The sequence below is a fragment of the Micropterus salmoides genome, unplaced genomic scaffold (assembly GCF_014851395.1).
Source record: "Micropterus salmoides isolate LMB-PRFRI ecotype aquatic unplaced genomic scaffold, ASM1485139v1 Ms_hic_scaffold_1698, whole genome shotgun sequence".
Taxonomy (NCBI): Eukaryota; Metazoa; Chordata; class Actinopteri; order Centrarchiformes; family Centrarchidae; genus Micropterus; species Micropterus salmoides.
This window is the reverse complement of record NW_024040815.1, coordinates 955-18122: the sequence shown is the minus strand read 5'-3', so window position 1 is coordinate 18122 and position 17168 is coordinate 955. Positions and strand designations below refer to the sequence as shown.

Sequence of the window (17168 nt, the reverse complement as noted above, 5' to 3'; positions counted from 1 at the left end):
GAGTGGCGCAGCAGAAGCCTGCTGTGCCCAGTGATTCAAAGCCAGGGATTGTGGGTTCGAGGCCCATCTGCAAAGTGGCAGAGCAGAGTGGCGCAGCGGAAGCGTGCTGGGCCCATAACCCAGAGGTCGATGGATCGAAACCATCCTCTGCTAACAGTGATTTATGGGCAGCGTGGTGCCAGTGATTCAAAACCACACATTGGTCCCTTTCTCTATAGTGAAAGTTACTGTATGTCTTCCTAGTTGGTGACCTCATGGGATGTGAATCCCTATTGGCCTTATGGATAAGGCACTGAGAAGCCGTCATTGAACAGGGGAGGGGGTCTACGCCACCACTTATCCCCCACTTACAATGCTGTCCTTTCATCTCTTCCCAGGAAACTCAACAAACGTAACGTATTGACCTCAGGTGAAGATACCAACGAAGGTCGTTCAGTCTTGGCCACAAGTAGTCTTAACGACTGTAACGACTGTAACGACTGTCGTCACAGCAACAAGGAACACTTACGAACCAGCGTATCGATGACCCGGGATAACGCCCCCACTGAGGTGAAATAGCTGAGTTTCCCTGCCAGTCAGTCAGAACTGAAGAAGTCCTTTGGATGAGGGACGAAACGTCTTCCAGTGTCTTCAACCAAGTCCAGTTGCCCCTGATTTTAACCTTCGTTGGATAACTATGACCTGGATGACTGAGAATCTTCATAGACTTCTGACCCAGTGATTCAAAACCGCACATTGTGCTTCCCGTATTTGTCCCTCTCTCTATAGTGAAAGTTGCTGTATGTCTTCCTAGTTGGTGACCTCATGGGATGTGAAGCCCTATTCCCCTCATGGATAAGGCACTGGCCTCCTAAGCCAGGGATTGTGGGTTAGAGTCCCATCTGGGGTGCGGGGGAGCAGAGTGGCGCAGCAGAAGCCTGCTGTGCCCAGTGATTCAAAGCCAGGGATTGTGGGTTCGAGGCCCATCTGCAAAGTGGCAGAGCAGAGTGGCGCAGCGGAAGCGTGCTGGGCCCATAACCCAGAGGTCGATGGATCGAAACCATCCTCTGCTAAGACTGATTTATGGGCAGCGTGGTGCCAGTGATTCAAAACCACACATTGGTCCCTTTCTCTATAGTGAAAGTTACTGTATGTCTTCCTAGTTGGTGACCTCATGGGATGTGAATCCCTATTGGCCTTATGGATAAGGCACTGGCCTCCTAAGCCAGGGATTGTGGGTTAGAGTCCCATCTGGGGTGTGGGGAGCAGAGTGGTGCATGACCTCATGGGATGTGAAGCCGTATTGGCCTTGTGGATAAGACACTGGCCTCCTAAGCCAGGGATTGTGGGAGAGCAGAGTGGCGCAGAGGAAGCCTGCTGGGCCCATTGATTTAAAAACCACACATTGTGTTTCCTGTATTTTTCCCTTTCTCTGTAGTGAAACTTGCTGTCTGTCCTCCTAGCTGGTGACCTCATGGTATGTGAAGCCCTAGTGGCCTAATGGATAAGGCACTGGCCTCCTAAGCCAGGGATTGTGGGTTCGAGTCCCATCTGGGGTGTGGGAGAGCAGAGTGGCGCAGCGGAAGCGTGCTGGGCCCAGAGGTGGGCCCTGGCCTCCTAAGCCAGGGATTGTGGGTTAGAGTCCCATCTGGGTGTGGGGGAGCAGAGTGGTGCATGACCTCATGGGATGTGAAGCCGTATTGGCCTTGTGGATAAGACACTGGCCTCCTAAGCCAGGGATTGTGGAGAGCAGAGTGGCGCAGAGGAAGCCTGCTGGGCCCATTGATTTAAAAACCACACATTGTGTTTCCTGTATTTTTCCCTTTCTCTGTAGTGAAACTTGCTGTCTGTCCTCCTAGCTGGTGACCTCATGGTATGTGAAGCCCTAGTGGCCTAATGGATAAGGCACTGGCCTCCTAAGCCAGGGATTGTGGGTTCGAGTCCCATCTGGGGTGTGGGAGAGCAGAGTGGCGCAGCGGAAGCGTGCTGGGCCCAGAGGTGGGCCCTGGCCTCCTAAGCCAGGGATTGTGGGTTAGAGTCCCATCTGGGGTGGGGGAGCAGAGTGGTGCATGACCTCATGGGATGTGAAGCCGTATTGGCCTTGTGGATAAGACACTGGCCTCCTAAGCCAGGGATTGTGGGAGAGCAGAGTGGCGCAGAGGAAGCCTGCTGGGCCCATTGATTTAAAAACCACACATTGTGTTTCCTGTATTTTTCCCTTTCTCTGTAGTGAAACTTGCTGTCTGTCCTCCTAGCTGGTGACCTCATGGTATGTGAAGCCCTAGTGGCCTAATGGATAAGGCACTGGCCTCCTAAGCCAGGGATTGTGGGTTCGAGTCCCATCTGGGGTGTGGGAGAGCAGAGTGGCGCAGCGGAAGCGTGCTGGGCCCATAACCCAGAGGTCGATGGATCGAAACCATCCTCTGCTAGTACTGTTTTACTGGCAGCCTGGCGATGTGTGGTGAGGTGTCAAGGAAGCCATCTACACCAGGGTTGAGAAGCCGTCATTGAACAGGGGAGGGGGTCTACGCCACCACTTATCCCCCACTTACAATGCTGTCCTTTCATCTCTTCCCAGGAAACTCAACAAACGTAACCTATTGACCTCAGGTGAAGATACCAACGAAGGTCGTTCAGTCTTGGCCACAAGTAGTCTTAACGACTGTAACGACTGTAACGACTGTCGTCACAGCAACAAGGAACACTTACGAACCAGCGGTATCGATGACCCGGGATAACGCCCCCACTGAGGTGAAATAGCTGAGTTTCCCTGCCAGTCAGTCAGAACTGAAGAAGTCCTTTGGATGAGGGACGAAACGTCTTCCAGTGTCTTCAACCAAGTCCAGTTGCCCCTGATTTAACCTTCGTTGGATAACTATGACCTGGATGACTGAGAATCTTCATAGACTTCTGACCCAGTGATTCTGCTGACCCAGCAGAAGCCTGCTGTGCCCAGTGATTCAAAGCCAGGGATTGTGGGTTCGAGGCCCATCTGCAAAGTGGCAGAGCAGAGTGGCGCAGCGGAAGCGTGCTGGGCCCATAACCCAGAGGTCGATGGATCGAAACCATCCTCTGCTAAGACTGATTTATGGCAGCGTGGTGCCAGTGATTCAAAACCACACATTGGTCCCTTTCTCTATAGTGAAAGTTACTGTATGTCTTCCTAGTTGGTGACCTCATGGGATGTGAATCCCTATTGGCCTTATGGATAAGGCACTGGCCTCCTAAGCCAGGGATTGTGGGTTAGAGTCCCATCTGGGTGTGGGGGAGCAGAGTGGTGCATGACCTCATGGGATGTGAAGCCGTATTGGCCTTGTGGATAAGACACTGGCCTCCTAAGCCAGGGATTGTGGGAGAGCAGAGTGGCGCAGAGGAAGCCTGCTGGGCCCATTGATTTAAAAACCACACATTGTGTTTCCTGTATTTTTCCCTTTCTCTGTAGTGAAACTTGCTGTCTGTCCTCCTAGCTGGTGACCTCATGGTATGTGAAGCCCTAGTGGCCTAATGGATAAGGCACTGGCCTCCTAAGCCAGGGATTGTGGGTTCGAGTCCCATCTGGGTGTGGGAGAGCAGAGTGGCGCAGCGGAAGCGTGCTGGGCCCAGAGTGGGCCCTGGCCTCCTAAGCCAGGGATTGTGGGTTAGAGTCCCATCTGGGGTGTGGGGGAGCAGAGTGGTGCATGACCTCATGGGATGTGAAGCCGTATTGGCCTTGTGGATAAGACACTGGCCTCCTAAGCCAGGGATTGTGGGAGAGCAGAGTGGCGCAGAGGAAGCCTGCTGGGCCCATTGATTTAAAAACCACACATTGTGTTTCCTGTATTTTTCCCTTTCTCTGTAGTGAAACTTGCTGTCTGTCCTCCTAGCTGGTGACCTCATGGTATGTGAAGCCCTAGTGGCCTAATGGATAAGGCACTGGCCTCCTAAGCCAGGGATTGTGGTTCGAGTCCCATCTGGGGTGTGGGAGAGCAGAGTGGCGCAGCGGAAGCGTGCTGGGCCCATAACCCAGAGGTCGATGGATCGAAACCATCCTCTGCTAGTACTGTTTTACTGGCAGCCTGGCGATGTGTGGTGAGGTGTCAAGGAAGCCATCTACACCAGGGTTGAGAAGCCGTCATTGAACAGGGAGGGGGTCTACGCCACCACTTATCCCCCACTTACAATGCTGTCCTTTCATCTCTTCCCAGGAAACTCAACAAACGTAACCTATTGACCTCAGGTGAAGATACCAACGAAGGTCGTTCAGTCTTGGCCACAAGTAGTCTTAACGACTGTAACGACTGTAACGACTGTCGTCACAGCAACAAGGAACACTTACGAACCAGCGGTATCGATGACCCGGGATAACGCCCCCACTGAGGTGAAATAGCTGAGTTTCCCTGCCAGTCAGTCAGAACTGAAGAAGTCCTTTGGATGAGGGACGAAACGTCTTCCAGTGTCTTCAACCAAGTCCAGTTGCCCCTGATTTTAACCTTCGTTGGATAACTATGACCTGGATGACTGAGAATCTTCATAGACTTCTGACCCAGTGATTCAAAACCGCACATTGTGCTTCCCGTATTTGTCCCTCTCTCTATAGTGAAAGTTGCTGTATGTCTTCCTAGTTGGTGACCTCATGGGATGTGAAGCCCTATTCCCCTCATGGATAAGGCACTGGCCTCCTAAGCCAGGGATTGTGGGTTAGAGTCCCATCTGGGGTGCGGGGGAGCAGAGTGGCACAGCAGAAGCCTGCTGTGCCCAGTGATTCAAAGCCAGGGATTGTGGGTTCGAGGCCCATCTGCAAAGTGGCAGAGCAGAGTGGCGCAGCGGAAGCGTGCTGGCCCATAACCCAGAGGTCGATGGATCGAAACCATCCTCTGCTAAGACTGATTTATGGGCAGCGTGGTGCCAGTGATTCAAAACCACACATTGGTCCCTTTCTCTATAGTGAAAGTTACTGTATGTCTTCCTAGTTGGTGACCTCATGGGATGTGAATCCCTATTGGCCTTATGGATAAGGCACTGGCCTCCTAAGCCAGGGATTGTGGGTTAGAGTCCCATCTGGGGTGTGGGGGAGCAGAGTGGTGCATGACCTCATGGGATGTGAAGCCGTATTGGCCTTGTGGATAAGACACTGGCCTCCTAAGCCAGGGATTGTGGGAGAGCAGAGTGGCGCAGAGGAAGCCTGCTGGGCCATTGATTTAAAAACCACACATTGTGTTTCCTGTATTTTTCCCTTTCTCTGTAGTGAAACTTGCTGTCTGTCCTCCTAGCTGGTGACCTCATGGTATGTGAAGCCCTAGTGGCCTAATGGATAAGGCACTGGCCTCCTAAGCCAGGGATTGTGGGTTCGAGTCCCATCTGGGTGTGGGAGAGCAGAGTGGCGCAGCGGAAGCGTGCTGGGCCCAGAGGTGGGCCCTGGCCTCCTAAGCCAGGGATTGTGGGTTAGAGTCCCATCTGGGGTGTGGGGGAGCAGAGTGGTGCATGACCTCATGGGATGTGAAGCCGTATTGGCCTTGTGGATAAGACACTGGCCTCCTAAGCCAGGGATTGTGGGAGAGCAGAGTGGCGCAGAGGAAGCCTGCTGGGCCCATTGATTTAAAAACCACACATTGTGTTTCCTGTATTTTTCCCTTTCTCTGTAGTGAAACTTGCTGTCTGTCCTCCTAGCTGGTGACCTCATGGTATGTGAAGCCCTAGTGGCCTAATGGATAAGGCACTGGCCTCCTAAGCCAGGGATTGTGGGTTCGAGTCCCATCTGGGGTGTGGGAGAGCAGAGTGGCGCAGCGGAAGCGTGCTGGGCCCATAACCCAGAGGTCGATGGATCGAAACCATCCTCTGCTAGTACTGTTTTACTGGCAGCCTGGCGATGTGTGGTGAGGTGTCAAGGAAGCCATCTACACCAGGGTTGAGAAGCCGTCATTGAACAGGGGAGGGGGTCTACGCCACCACTTATCCCCCACTTACAATGCTGTCCTTTCATCTCTTCCCAGGAAACTCAACAAACGTAACCTATTGACCTCAGGTGAAGATACCAACGAAGGTCGTTCAGTCTTGGCCACAAGTAGTCTTAACGACTGTAACGACTGTAACGACTGTCGTCACAGCAACAAGGAACACTTACGAACCAGCGGTATCGATGACCCGGGATAACGCCCCCACTGAGGTGAAATAGCTGAGTTTCCCTGCCAGTCAGTCAGAACTGAAGAAGTCCTTTGGATGAGGGACGAAACGTCTTCCAGTGTCTTCAACCAAGTCCAGTTGCCCCTGATTTTAACCTTCGTTGGATAACTATGACCTGGATGACTGAGAATCTTCATAGACTTCTGACCCAGTGATTCAAAACCGCACATTGTGCTTCCCGTATTTGTCCCTCTCTCTATAGTGAAAGTTGCTGTATGTCTTCCTAGTTGGTGACCTCATGGGATGTGAAGCCCTATTCCCCTCATGGATAAGGCACTGGCCTCCTAAGCCAGGGATTGTGGGTTAGAGTCCCATCTGGGGTGCGGGGGAGCAGAGTGGCACAGCAGAAGCCTGCTGTGCCCAGTGATTCAAAGCCAGGGATTGTGGGTTCGAGGCCCATCTGCAAAGTGGCAGAGCAGAGTGGCGCAGCGGAAGCGTGCTGGGCCCATAACCCAGAGGTCGATGGATCGAAACCATCCTCTGCTAAGACTGATTTATGGGCAGCGTGGTGCCAGTGATTCAAAACCACACATTGGTCCCTTTCTCTATAGTGAAAGTTACTGTATGTCTTCCTAGTTGGTGACCTCATGGGATGTGAATCCCTATTGGCCTTATGGATAAGGCACTGGCCTCCTAAGCCAGGGATTGTGGGTTAGAGTCCCATCTGGGGTGTGGGGGAGCAGAGTGGTGCATGACCTCATGGGATGTGAAGCCGTATTGGCCTTGTGGATAAGACACTGGCCTCCTAAGCCAGGGATTGTGGGAGAGCAGAGTGGCGCAGAGGAAGCCTGCTGGGCCCATTGATTTAAAAACCACACATTGTGTTTCCTGTATTTTTCCCTTTCTCTGTAGTGAAACTTGCTGTCTGTCCTCCTAGCTGGTGACCTCATGGTATGTGAAGCCCTAGTGGCCTAATGGATAAGGCAGTGGCCTCCTAAGCCAGGGATTGAGGGTTCGAGTCCCATCTGGGGTGTGGGAGAGCAGAGTGGCGCAGCGGAAGCGTGCTGGGCCCATAACCCAGAGGTCGATGGATCGAAACCATCCTCTGCTAGTACTGTTTTACTGGCAGCCTGGCGATGTGGTGAGGTGTCAAGGAAGCCATCTACACCAGGGTTGAGAAGCCGTCATTGAACAGGGAGGGGGTCTACGCCACCACTTATCCCCCACTTACAATGCTGTCCTTTCATCTCTTCCCAGGAAACTCAACAAACGTAACCTATTGACCTCAGGTGAAGATACCAACGAAGGTCGTTCAGTCTTGGCCACAAGTAGTCTTAACGACTGTAACGACTGTAACGACTGTCGTCACAGCAACAAGGAACACTTACGAACCAGCGGTATCGATGACCGGGATAACGCCCCCACTGAGGTGAAATAGCTGAGTTTCCCTGCCAGTCAGTCAGAACTGAAGAAGTCCTTTGGATGAGGGACGAAACGTCTTCCAGTGTCTTCAACCAAGTCCAGTTGCCCCTGATTTTAACCTTCGTTGGATAACTATGACCTGGATGACTGAGAATCTTCATAGACTTCTGACCCAGTGATTCAAAACCGCACATTGTGCTTCCCGTATTTGTCCCTCTCTCTATAGTGAAAGTTGCTGTATGTCTTCCTAGTTGGTGACCTCATGGGATGTGAAGCCCTATTCCCCTCATGGATAAGGCACTGGCCTCCTAAGCCAGGGATTGTGGGTTAGAGTCCCATCTGGGTGCGGGGGAGCAGAGTGGCGCAGCAGAAGCCTGCTGTGCCCAGTGATTCAAAGCCAGGGATTGTGGGTTCGAGGCCCATCTTCAAAGTGGCAGAGCAGAGTGGCGCAGCGGAAGCGTGCTGGGCCCAGAGGTGGGCCCTGGCCTCCTAAGCCAGGGATTGTGGGTTAGAGTCCCATCTGGGGTGTGGGGGAGCAGAGTGGTGCATGACCTCATGGGATGTGAAGCCGTATTGGCCTTGTGGATAAGACACTGGCCTCCTAAGCCAGGGATTGTGGGAGAGCAGAGTGGCGCAGAGGAAGCCTGCTGGGCCCATTGATTTAAAAACCACACATTGTGTTTCCTGTATTTTTCCCTTTCTCTGTAGTGAAACTTGCTGTCTGTCCTCCTAGCTGGTGACCTCATGGTATGTGAAGCCCTAGTGGCCTAATGGATAAGGCACTGGCCTCCTAAGCCAGGGATTGTGGGTTCGATCCCATCTAGGGTGTGGGAGAGCAGAGTGGCGCAGCGGAAGAGTGCTGGGCCCATAACCCAGAGGTCGATGGATCGAAACCATCCTCTGCTAGTACTGTTTTACTGGCAGCCTGGCGATGTGTGGTGAGGTGTCAAGGAAGCCATCTACACCAGGGTTGAGAAGCCGTCATTGAACAGGGGAGGGGGTCTACGCCACCACTTATCCCCCACTTACAATGCTGTCCTTTCATCTCTTCCCAGGAAACTCAACAAACGTAACCTATTGACCTCAGGTGAAGATACCAACGAAGGTCGTTCAGTCTTGGCCACAAGTAGTCTTAACGACTGTAACGACTGTAACGACTGTCGTCACAGCAACAAGGAACACTTACGAACCAGCGGTATCGATGACCCGGGATAACGCCCCCACTGAGGTGAAATAGCTGAGTTTCCCTGCCAGTCAGTCAGAACTGAAGAAGTCCTTTGGATGAGGGACGAAACGTCTTCCAGTGTCTTCAACCAAGTCCAGTTGCCCCTGATTTTAACCTTCGTTGGATAACTATGACCTGGATGACTGAGAATCTTCATAGACTTCTGACCCAGTGATTCAAAACCGCACATTGTGCTTCCCGTATTTGTCCCTCTCTCTATAGTGAAAGTTGCTGTATGTCTTCCTAGTTGGTGACCTCATGGGATGTGAAGCCCTATTCCCCTCATGGATAAGGCACTGGCCTCCTAAGCCAGGGATTGTGGGTTAGAGTCCCATCTGGGGTGCGGGGGAGCAGAGTGGCGCAGCAGAAGCCTGCTGTCCAGTGATTCAAAGCCAGGGATTGTGGGTTCGAGGCCCATCTGCAAAGTGGCAGAGCAGAGTGGCGCAGCGGAAGCGTGCTGGGCCCATAACCCAGAGGTCGATGGATCGAAACCATCCTCTGCTAACAGTGATTTATGGGCAGCGTGGTGCCAGTGATTCAAAACCACACATTGGTCCCTTTCTCTATAGTGAAAGTTACTGTATGTCTTCCTAGTTGGTGACCTCATGGGATGTGAATCCCTATTGGCCTTATGGATAAGGCACTGGCCTCCTAAGCCAGGGATTGTGGGTTAGAGTCCCATCTGGGGTGTGGGGGAGCAGAGTGGTGCATGACCTCATGGGATGTGAAGCCGTATTGGCCTTGTGGATAAGACACTGGCCTCCTAAGCCAGGGATTGTGGGAGAGCAGAGTGGCGCAGAGGAAGCCTGCTGGGCCCATTGATTTAAAAACCACACATTGTGTTTCCTGTATTTTTCCCTTTCTCTGTAGTGAAACTTGCTGTCTGTCCTCCTAGCTGGTGACCTCATGGTATGTGAAGCCCTAGTGGCCTAATGGATAAGGCACTGGCCTCCTAAGCCAGGGATTGTGGGTTCGAGTCCCATCTGGGGTGTGGGAGAGCAGAGTGGCGCAGCGGAAGCGTGCTGGGCCCATAACCCAGAGGTCGATGGATCGAAACCATCCTCTGCTAGTACTGTTTTACTGGCAGCCTGGCGATGTGTGGTGAGGTGTCAAGGAAGCCATCTACACCAGGGTTGAGAAGCCGTCATTGAACAGGGGAGGGGGTCTACGCCACCACTTATCCCCCACTTACAATGCTGTCCTTTCATCTCTTCCCAGGAAACTCAACAAACGTAACCTATTGACCTCAGGTGAAGATACCAACGAAGGTCGTTCAGTCTTGGCCACAAGTAGTCTTAACGACTGTAACGACTGTAACGACTGTCGTCACAGCAACAAGGAACACTTACGAACCAGCGGTATCGATGACCCGGGATAACGCCCCCACTGAGGTGAAATAGCTGAGTTTCCCTGCCAGTCAGTCAGAACTGAAGAAGTCCTTTGGATGAGGGACGAAACGTCTTCCAGTGTCTTCAACCAAGTCCAGTTGCCCCTGATTTTAACCTTCGTTGGATAACTATGACCTGGATGACTGAGAATCTTCATAGACTTCTGACCCAGTGATTCAAAACCGCACATTGTGCTTCCCGTATTTGTCCCTCTCTCTATAGTGAAAGTTGCTGTATGTCTTCCTAGTTGGTGACCTCATGGGATGTGAAGCCCTATTCCCCTCATGGATAAGGCACTGGCCTCCTAAGCCAGGGATTGTGGGTTAGAGTCCCATCTGGGGTGCGGGGGAGCAGAGTGGCGCAGCAGAAGCCTGCTGTGTCCAGTGATTCAAAGCCAGGGATTGTGGGTTCGAGGCCCATCTGCAAAGTGGCAGAGCAGAGTGGCGCAGCGGAAGCGTGCTGGGCCCATAACCCAGAGGTCGATGGATCGAAACCATCCTCTGCTAACAGTGATTTATGGGCAGCGTGGTGCCAGTGATTCAAAACCACACATTGGTCCCTTTCTCTATAGTGAAAGTTACTGTATGTCTTCCTAGTTGGTGACCTCATGGGATGTGAATCCCTATTGGCCTTATGGATAAGGCACTGGCCTCCTAAGCCAGGGATTGTGGGTTAGAGTCCCATCTGGGGTGTGGGGGAGCAGAGTGGTGCATGACCTCATGGGATGTGAAGCCGTATTGGCCTTGTGGATAAGACACTGGCCTCCTAAGCCAGGGATTGTGGGAGAGCAGAGTGGCGCAGAGGAAGCCTGCTGGGCCCATTGATTTAAAAACCACACATTGTGTTTCCTGTATTTTTCCCTTTCTCTGTAGTGAAACTTGCTGTCTGTCCTCCTAGCTGGTGACCTCATGGTATGTGAAGCCCTAGTGGCCTAATGGATAAGGCACTGGCCTCCTAAGCCAGGGATTGTGGGTTCGAGTCCCATCTGGGGTGTGGGAGAGCAGAGTGGCGCAGCGGAAGCGTGCTGGGCCCATAACCCAGAGGTCGATGGATCGAAACCATCCTCTGCTAGTACTGTTTTACTGGCAGCCTGGCGATGTGTGGTGAGGTGTCAAGGAAGCCATCTACACCAGGGTTGAGAAGCCGTCATTGAACAGGGGAGGGGGTCTACGCCACCACTTATCCCCCACTTACAATGCTGTCCTTTCATCTCTTCCCAGGAAACTCAACAAACGTAACCTATTGACCTCAGGTGAAGATACCAACGAAGGTCGTTCAGTCTTGGCCACAAGTAGTCTTAACGACTGTAACGACTGTAACGACTGTCGTCACAGCAACAAGGAACACTTACGAACCAGCGGTATCGATGACCCGGGATAACGCCCCCACTGAGGTGAAATAGCTGAGTTTCCCTGCCAGTCAGTCAGAACTGAAGAAGTCCTTTGGATGAGGGACGAAACGTCTTCCAGTGTCTTCAACCAAGTCCAGTTGCCCCTGATTTTAACCTTCGTTGGATAACTATGACCTGGATGACTGAGAATCTTCATAGACTTCTGACCCAGTGATTCAAAACCGCACATTGTGCTTCCCGTATTTGTCCCTCTCTCTATAGTGAAAGTTGCTGTATGTCTTCCTAGTTGGTGACCTCATGGGATGTGAAGCCCTATTCCCCTCATGGATAAGGCACTGGCCTCCTAAGCCAGGGATTGTGGGTTAGAGTCCCATCTGGGGTGCGGGGGAGCAGAGTGGCGCAGCAGAAGCCTGCTGTGCCCAGTGATTCAAAGCCAGGGATTGTGGGTTCGAGGCCCATCTGCAAAGTGGCAGAGCAGAGTGGCGCAGCGGAAGCGTGCTGGGCCCATAACCCAGAGGTCGATGGATCGAAACCATCCTCTGCTAACAGTGATTTATGGGCAGCGTGGTGCCAGTGATTCAAAACCACACATTGGTCCCTTTCTCTATAGTGAAAGTTACTGTATGTCTTCCTAGTTGGTGACCTCATGGGATGTGAATCCCTATTGGCCTTATGGATAAGGCACTGGCCTCCTAAGCCAGGGATTGTGGGTTAGAGTCCCATCTGGGGTGTGGGGGAGCAGAGTGGTGCATGACCTCATGGGATGTGAAGCCGTATTGGCCTTGTGGATAAGACACTGGCCTCCTAAGCCAGGGATTGTGGGAGAGCAGAGTGGCGCAGAGGAAGCCTGCTGGGCCCATTGATTTAAAAACCACACATTGTGTTTCCTGTATTTTTCCCTTTCTCTGTAGTGAAACTTGCTGTCTGTCCTCCTAGCTGGTGACCTCATGGTATGTGAAGCCCTAGTGGCCTAATGGATAAGGCACTGGCCTCCTAAGCCAGGGATTGTGGGTTCGAGTCCCATCTGGGGTGTGGGAGAGCAGAGTGGCGCAGCGGAAGCGTGCTGGGCCCATAACCCAGAGGTCGATGGATCGAAACCATCCTCTGCTAGTACTGTTTTACTGGCAGCCTGGCGATGTGTGGTGAGGTGTCAAGGAAGCCATCTACACCAGGGTTGAGAAGCCGTCATTGAACAGGGGAGGGGGTCTACGCCACCACTTATCCCCCACTTACAATGCTGTCCTTTCATCTCTTCCCAGGAAACTCAACAAACGTAACCTATTGACCTCAGGTGAAGATACCAACGAAGGTCGTTCAGTCTTGGCCACAAGTAGTCTTAACGACTGTAACGACTGTAACGACTGTCGTCACAGCAACAAGGAACACTTACGAACCAGCGGTATCGATGACCCGGGATAACGCCCCCACTGAGGTGAAATAGCTGAGTTTCCCTGCCAGTCAGTCAGAACTGAAGAAGTCCTTTGGATGAGGGACGAAACGTCTTCCAGTGTCTTCAACCAAGTCCAGTTGCCCCTGATTTTAACCTTCGTTGGATAACTATGACCTGGATGACTGAGAATCTTCATAGACTTCTGACCCAGTGATTCAAAACCGCACATTGTGCTTCCCGTATTTGTCCCTCTCTCTATAGTGAAAGTTGCTGTATGTCTTCCTAGTTGGTGACCTCATGGGATGTGAAGCCCTATTCCCCTCATGGATAAGGCACTGGCCTCCTAAGCCAGGGATTGTGGGTTAGAGTCCCATCTGGGGTGCGGGGGAGCAGAGTGGCGCAGCAGAAGCCTGCTGTCCAGTGATTCAAAGCCAGGGATTGTGGGTTCGAGGCCCATCTGCAAAGTGGCAGAGCAGAGTGGCGCAGCGGAAGCGTGCTGGGCCCATAACCCAGAGGTCGATGGATCGAAACCATCCTCTGCTAACAGTGATTTATGGGCAGCGTGGTGCCAGTGATTCAAAACCACACATTGGTCCCTTTCTCTATAGTGAAAGTTACTGTATGTCTTCCTAGTTGGTGACCTCATGGGATGTGAATCCCTATTGGCCTTATGGATAAGGCACTGGCCTCCTAAGCCAGGGATTGTGGGTTAGAGTCCCATCTGGGGTGTGGGGGAGCAGAGTGGTGCATGACCTCATGGGATGTGAAGCCGTATTGGCCTTGTGGATAAGACACTGGCCTCCTAAGCCAGGGATTGTGGGAGAGCAGAGTGGCGCAGAGGAAGCCTGCTGGGCCCATTGATTTAAAAACCACACATTGTGTTTCCTGTATTTTTCCCTTTCTCTGTAGTGAAACTTGCTGTCTGTCCTCCTAGCTGGTGACCTCATGGTATGTGAAGCCCTAGTGGCCTAATGGATAAGGCACTGGCCTCCTAAGCCAGGGATTGTGGGTTCGAGTCCCATCTGGGGTGTGGGAGAGCAGAGTGGCGCAGCGGAAGCGTGCTGGGCCCATAACCCAGAGGTCGATGGATCGAAACCATCCTCTGCTAGTACTGTTTTACTGGCAGCCTGGCGATGTGTGGTGAGGTGTCAAGGAAGCCATCTACACCAGGGTTGAGAAGCCGTCATTGAACAGGGGAGGGGGTCTACGCCACCACTTATCCCCCACTTACAATGCTGTCCTTTCATCTCTTCCCAGGAAACTCAACAAACGTAACCTATTGACCTCAGGTGAAGATACCAACGAAGGTCGTTCAGTCTTGGCCACAAGTAGTCTTAACGACTGTAACGACTGTAACGACTGTCGTCACAGCAACAAGGAACACTTACGAACCAGCGGTATCGATGACCCGGGATAACGCCCCCACTGAGGTGAAATAGCTGAGTTTCCCTGCCAGTCAGTCAGAACTGAAGAAGTCCTTTGGATGAGGGACGAAACGTCTTCCAGTGTCTTCAACCAAGTCCAGTTGCCCCTGATTTTAACCTTCGTTGGATAACTATGACCTGGATGACTGAGAATCTTCATAGACTTCTGACCCAGTGATTCAAAACCGCACATTGTGCTTCCCGTATTTGTCCCTCTCTCTATAGTGAAAGTTGCTGTATGTCTTCCTAGTTGGTGACCTCATGGGATGTGAAGCCCTATTCCCCTCATGGATAAGGCACTGGCCTCCTAAGCCAGGGATTGTGGGTTAGAGTCCCATCTGGGGTGCGGGGGAGCAGAGTGGCGCAGCAGAAGCCTGCTGTGTCCAGTGATTCAAAGCCAGGGATTGTGGGTTCGAGGCCCATCTGCAAAGTGGCAGAGCAGAGTGGCGCAGCGGAAGCGTGCTGGGCCCATAACCCAGAGGTCGATGGATCGAAACCATCCTCTGCTAACAGTGATTTATGGGCAGCGTGGTGCCAGTGATTCAAAACCACACATTGGTCCCTTTCTCTATAGTGAAAGTTACTGTATGTCTTCCTAGTTGGTGACCTCATGGGATGTGAATCCCTATTGGCCTTATGGATAAGGCACTGGCCTCCTAAGCCAGGGATTGTGGGTTAGAGTCCCATCTGGGGTGTGGGGGAGCAGAGTGGTGCATGACCTCATGGGATGTGAAGCCGTATTGGCCTTGTGGATAAGACACTGGCCTCCTAAGCCAGGGATTGTGGGAGAGCAGAGTGGCGCAGAGGAAGCCTGCTGGGCCCATTGATTTAAAAACCACACATTGTGTTTCCTGTATTTTTCCCTTTCTCTGTAGTGAAACTTGCTGTCTGTCCTCCTAGCTGGTGACCTCATGGTATGTGAAGCCCTAGTGGCCTAATGGATAAGGCACTGGCCTCCTAAGCCAGGGATTGTGGGTTCGAGTCCCATCTGGGGTGTGGGAGAGCAGAGTGGCGCAGCGGAAGCGTGCTGGGCCCATAACCCAGAGGTCGATGGATCGAAACCATCCTCTGCTAGTACTGTTTTACTGGCAGCCTGGCGATGTGTGGTGAGGTGTCAAGGAAGCCATCTACACCAGGGTTGAGAAGCCGTCATTGAACAGGGGAGGGGGTCTACGCCACCACTTATCCCCCACTTACAATGCTGTCCTTTCATCTCTTCCCAGGAAACTCAACAAACGTAACCTATTGACCTCAGGTGAAGATACCAACGAAGGTCGTTCAGTCTTGGCCACAAGTAGTCTTAACGACTGTAACGACTGTAACGACTGTCGTCACAGCAACAAGGAACACTTACGAACCAGCGGTATCGATGACCCGGGATAACGCCCCCACTGAGGTGAAATAGCTGAGTTTCCCTGCCAGTCAGTCAGAACTGAAGAAGTCCTTTGGATGAGGGACGAAACGTCTTCCAGTGTCTTCAACCAAGTCCAGTTGCCCTGATTTTAACCTTCGTTGGATAACTATGACCTGGATGACTGAGAATCTTCATAGACTTCTGACCCAGTGATTCAAAACCGCACATTGTGCTTCCCGTATTTGTCCCTCTCTCTATAGTGAAAGTTGCTGTATGTCTTCCTAGTTGGTGACCTCATGGGATGTGAAGCCCTATTCCCCTCATGGATAAGGCACTGGCCTCCTAAGCCAGGGATTGTGGGTTAGAGTCCCATCTGGGGTGCGGGGGAGCAGAGTGGCGCAGCAGAAGCCTGCTGTGCCCAGTGATTCAAAGCCAGGGATTGTGGGTTCGAGGCCCATCTGCAAAGTGGCAGAGCAGAGTGGCGCAGCGGAAGCGTGCTGGGCCCATAACCCAGAGGTCGATGGATCGAAACCATCCTCTGCTAACAGTGATTATGGGCAGCGTGGTGCCAGTGATTCAAAACCACACATTGGTCCCTTTCTCTATAGTGAAAGTTACTGTATGTCTTCCTAGTTGGTGACCTCATGGGATGTGAATCCCTATTGGCCTTATGGATAAGGCACTGGCCTCCTAAGCCAGGGATTGTGGGTTAGAGTCCCATCTGGGGTGTGGGGGAGCAGAGTGGTGCATGACCTCATGGGATGTGAAGCCGTATTGGCCTTGTGGATAAGACACTGGCCTCCTAAGCCAGGGATTGTGGGAGAGCAGAGTGGCGCAGAGGAAGCCTGCTGGGCCCATTGATTTAAAAACCACACATTGTGTTTCCTGTATTTTTCCCTTTCTCTGTAGTGAAACTTGCTGTCTGTCCTCCTAGCTGGTGACCTCATGGTATGTGAAGCCCTAGTGGCCTAATGGATAAGGCACTGGCCTCCTAAGCCAGGGATTGTGGGTTCGAGTCCCATCTGGGGTGTGGGAGAGCAGAGTGGCGCAGCGGAAGAGTGCTGGGCCCATAACCCAGAGGTCGATGGATCGAAACCATCCTCTGCTAGTACTGTTTTACTGGCAGCCTGGCGATGTGTGGTGAGGTGTCAAGGAAGCCATCTACACCAGGGTTGAGAAGCCGTCATTGAACAGGGGAGGGGGTCTACGCCACCACTTATCCCCCACTTACAATGCTGTCCTTTCATCTCTTCCCAGGAAACTCAACAAACGTAACCTATTGACCTCAGGTGAAGATACCAACGAAGGTCGTTCAGTCTTGGCCACAAGTAGTCTTAACGACTGTAACGACTGTAACGACTGTCGTCACAGCAACAAGGAACACTTACGAACCAGCGGTATCGATGACCCGGGATAACGCCCCCACTGAGGTGAAATAGCTGAGTTTCCCTGCCAGTCAGTCAGAACTGAAGAAGTCCTTTGGATGAGGGACGAAACGTCTTCCAGTGTCTTCAACCAAGTCCAGTTGCCCCTGAT

General features: G+C 52.3%; 13 non-coding genes across 13 annotated transcripts; all 13 read left to right on the top strand.

Annotated features, from left to right (window-relative positions):
* Positions 1-1465: 1465 nt before the first annotated feature.
* Positions 1466-1538, top strand: trnar-ccu. The gene has a single exon. It is a non-coding gene; the product is annotated as a tRNA-Arg (tRNA).
* Positions 1539-1861: 323 nt separating this feature from the next.
* Positions 1862-1934, top strand: trnar-ccu. Its single transcript has one exon. It is a non-coding gene; the product is annotated as a tRNA-Arg (tRNA).
* Positions 1935-2257: 323 nt separating this feature from the next.
* Positions 2258-2330, top strand: trnar-ccu. Its single transcript has one exon. It is a non-coding gene; the product is annotated as a tRNA-Arg (tRNA).
* Positions 2331-3469: 1139 nt separating this feature from the next.
* Positions 3470-3543, top strand: trnar-ccu. Its single transcript has one exon. It is a non-coding gene; the product is annotated as a tRNA-Arg (tRNA).
* A 1708-nt stretch (positions 3544-5251) lies between these two features.
* Positions 5252-5325, top strand: trnar-ccu. The gene has a single exon. It is a non-coding gene; the product is annotated as a tRNA-Arg (tRNA).
* Positions 5326-5648: 323 nt separating this feature from the next.
* On the top strand, positions 5649-5721 carry trnar-ccu. Its single transcript has one exon. It is a non-coding gene; the product is annotated as a tRNA-Arg (tRNA).
* A 2535-nt stretch (positions 5722-8256) lies between these two features.
* Positions 8257-8328, top strand: trnar-ccu. The gene has a single exon. It is a non-coding gene; the product is annotated as a tRNA-Arg (tRNA).
* A 1315-nt stretch (positions 8329-9643) lies between these two features.
* Positions 9644-9716, top strand: trnar-ccu. The gene has a single exon. It is a non-coding gene; the product is annotated as a tRNA-Arg (tRNA).
* Positions 9717-11033: 1317 nt separating this feature from the next.
* On the top strand, positions 11034-11106 carry trnar-ccu. Its single transcript has one exon. It is a non-coding gene; the product is annotated as a tRNA-Arg (tRNA).
* A 1317-nt stretch (positions 11107-12423) lies between these two features.
* On the top strand, positions 12424-12496 carry trnar-ccu. Its single transcript has one exon. It is a non-coding gene; the product is annotated as a tRNA-Arg (tRNA).
* Positions 12497-13811: 1315 nt separating this feature from the next.
* On the top strand, positions 13812-13884 carry trnar-ccu. Its single transcript has one exon. It is a non-coding gene; the product is annotated as a tRNA-Arg (tRNA).
* A 1317-nt stretch (positions 13885-15201) lies between these two features.
* On the top strand, positions 15202-15274 carry trnar-ccu. The gene has a single exon. It is a non-coding gene; the product is annotated as a tRNA-Arg (tRNA).
* A 1315-nt stretch (positions 15275-16589) lies between these two features.
* trnar-ccu lies at positions 16590-16662 on the top strand. Its single transcript has one exon. It is a non-coding gene; the product is annotated as a tRNA-Arg (tRNA).
* The last annotated feature ends 506 nt before the right edge of the window (positions 16663-17168 follow it).